General features: G+C 34.9%; 1 long non-coding RNA gene across 3 annotated transcripts; it reads left to right on the top strand.

The window, feature by feature from the left end:
- The first annotated feature begins 942 nt into the window (after positions 1–942).
- Positions 943–2,000, top strand: LOC139787364 (uncharacterized). Of its 3 annotated transcripts, none has more exons than XR_011722620.1 (3): positions 943–1,052; positions 1,135–1,349; positions 1,524–2,000. It is a non-coding gene; the product is annotated as an uncharacterized lncRNA (long non-coding RNA). The 3 variants fall into 3 exon arrangements; XR_011722618.1 differs by having other exon boundaries at positions 944–1,052; positions 1,520–2,000; XR_011722619.1 differs by having other exon boundaries at positions 945–1,049; positions 1,520–2,000.
- Positions 2,001–3,156: the final 1,156 nt, after the last annotated feature.

The raw sequence follows: 3,156 nt of genomic DNA, 5'->3' as shown, positions 1-3,156 counted from the left end.
GTTGTTCTATTCGTGAAATAAAATAAAAGCGCGCGCGTAGCGCGCGCCTGTGTTGTTCTAGTTCTATAATGAAAAAATCCATGTTTACCCGAGAAGTGAGCTTTGCGAGTCGAATATCTCGCACGTAGTGTTGCCGCTTTTCCGTGCCGGTGATTGGCCGGTCGAAGCCGGGCGATCGCGAGTCGCGAGATTCGTGCGAGCTTCGTGCGTGTGTGTCGTGATGTGACAGCTCGCGTCGTGTCGTTAAGAGGTTAATATATTATGCTGGCAACATGGACATTGTAATTTTTTATTAAAAAAGGAAAAGGATGTTTCTGAGAAATACATTTGTTACATATGTCAAAATCCATATCGACTATGGCCGTCTAAGAAATATTATCACGATCAGAACTGTGGATTAAGGAAGGAAAATTGTCAAGGTAATTTATTTATTAATATATTTACATTTATTATATTTAGATTGTGCGTGTGGTTATAATTATTTATATATAGTAATCTGTTTATATGTTATTTATTATGTTTTATATAAATGTGATGACTTATTACAGAGAGCAAAGGAGTGATGATGATGATTAACGGCGAACTGGTAAAAGTAGAACAACTTCGGAGAAACGAAAATAATAAATTGCACATGTGGTTTTATGGAAGAGGACGGTTTAATGATCTCTGTCTCTGCTGGCAACATGGACATTGTAATTTTATTGAAAAGGAAAAGGATGTTCCTGAGAAATACATTTTTTGCATATGTCAAAACTAAGAAATATTATCACGATCAAGACTGGATTAAGAAAGGAAAATTGTGAAGGTAATTTATTTATTAATATATTTACATTTATATTTAGATTGTGCGTGTGGTTATAATTAGTAATCTGTTTATATGTTATTTATTGATTTTTTAATTTGCAGCTTGTCTAACCGAACTCGAAAGTCAGTATAAAATAAATCAAAGGACTGCAATGTTAAAGCGTTCTTATGACTTGGTTGCTGCACTTTTACAAATTCAACAACTTCTTCACAGTCTGCGCGTAAAAATCAACGTGGCACATTAAGTTGTAAAGTTATACGTCTGCCTTCTTGGGAAAAGTTTTTTTGTTTGCATTATAACGACTAATTTGTTTGAATACGTTCTTTAAGATTACGTAGAGATACTTTGGACAGCAGTGAAGATTGCGTTCGGGATTTACTGTCAAGAGGTGGTTATCAGAGAGGTGCCGATAATTCGGGATATATGAGTGGCAAACAAGGTCGTTTTCCAACCCAGCGTAGAGATCGTAGAGACGAATATCGTCGTACTACTGATGACGAAGACACTGTTTTAAACAGCCAAGACGTTTCAAGCATTGATAAAGGTAATAATAATAATACTTATTGATCGCGCGTGTGCGTGCGTGCGTGCGTGCGCGTGTACACGTGTGCGTGTGTACGTGTGTGAAAGACGTGCTTGATCGGTAGGCTGACGCGCATATTTGTATATATATATATGAATACATTTAGAGTTAATCTATATACATTTGTTTAGGCAGTAATGCCGGCCCATGCGACTAATCGACCATGAATAGCAAGGAAGGAACACCCGTGAACGACGTATCTACGTTTAACAACAGTTCGCAAGGATCTAAAGGCCAAAAAGAACATCGGTCTCATCCTCCTCGTATGCAGCAGAGCAATAAGCCTAAAGAAGCTCTTGTTAATGGTACAGTGGCTGAGCAACTACGTTGCGTTGTCGCTAATCGTCAATCGCTACTAACGTTGCTATGTTATACCTGATGAGAGTTATTAATTCCCAGCTCGTAATGTGACGCATACCGATACAAGGACTACACGATTATGGAACGCGACATGATTAGTCTACGCTCGTTGTTAAGACTGTTTGTTACCGACATAAGAATACGACAGTTGTTTAAGAAATCGTCATTCTCTTTAAACACATTTAAGGACACCTAATATTAATATCCATGCATGGTTTAGTTTAATGATGGTAATTACACTGTCATGTTTGATATACGGATACATTCATTAGGAGATAGAGAAGTAGCATTTGGTAAGAAGGATTCCCTGATTGTGCCTCATTTTTATACCAAACTTCTAATTTATGTGGATGTACCGTATGGTATATCTTGGTCACTCGTTAACGTTTAACGATCCAATATTAGACTGGATAACGTGCGGCTCGTACGTCAATTATTGCTCTGGATAGATTTTTCATCTAGATATGTCGCTCAGTACTTACACAATATATACAATTTGGTATTCACAATGTGATGTTCTGGTATCGTTCCGATATCGAGTTTATTTAATTTAGCTTAATAGAGTCTTAATCCGATGGGCAAATTATTCAACATACTTTTCACGAATGTTCCGTATTGAGGTAAAATATGTATTGTTGCTTTGATACTTTATTACTTTATTACTTGATCCGATAATTTCGTTGATTATTTTGATACGCGCTGTCGGAGGTGATTATGAAAACCGAAAAAAGAATGCGACATAACTAAGATGTAACTTGATGCGGCACAAGAAAAATGGATTTCTGTTATTATTTAATCGTAACAATGGTAGGCGGCAGCTTCAAGAAATTCTGGTTCAAAGGTGTTTCCAATGATGTTCCTTTCTATTTACTTGAGAAAATTTAGTTTTTGATTTACGATTATTAGTAGAGTTATTTAACAACATTAGATTTTTACGTTTTAAAGCTGTGTTGATTAATAGCATTATGATGATGACAAAAATTATTTGTTCGAATCTAACATGATCAGATGTACATAAAGAATTGATTTTTATTTTCGAATACACTTTTCATGTAATTTAGCGTCTTTTCTTTCTTTTTTTCTCTTTTTTTCTTTTCTTTTAATTATATATATATTATATATATATATATATATATATGTAGGTCCAGAGGTATGTTCCGGGACTGTTTACGTTTTTTGAAATGTACAGTCCTGGAATATACGCATATATATGTAATCAGATTCAAAAAAACTGTCCCGAAAATTGCCGTAAGACATGAATTTTTTCCAGGACAGTCCTGGAAACTGCCAAATGTCCTGGAATATACCGATATAAAAAATAAAAGTCCCGGAACATACTTCCGGACCTACATATATATATATTTATTTTAATTATATATATATATATATATATATATAATTAAAATAA

Source organism: Temnothorax nylanderi, unplaced genomic scaffold (assembly GCF_030848795.1).
Source record: "Temnothorax nylanderi isolate EJ_2023f unplaced genomic scaffold, tnyl_v1.0 TNYL_tig1467_pilon, whole genome shotgun sequence".
Classification (NCBI taxonomy): Eukaryota; Metazoa; Arthropoda; class Insecta; order Hymenoptera; family Formicidae; genus Temnothorax; species Temnothorax nylanderi.
This window is presented reverse-complemented; position numbering and strand designations above follow the sequence as displayed.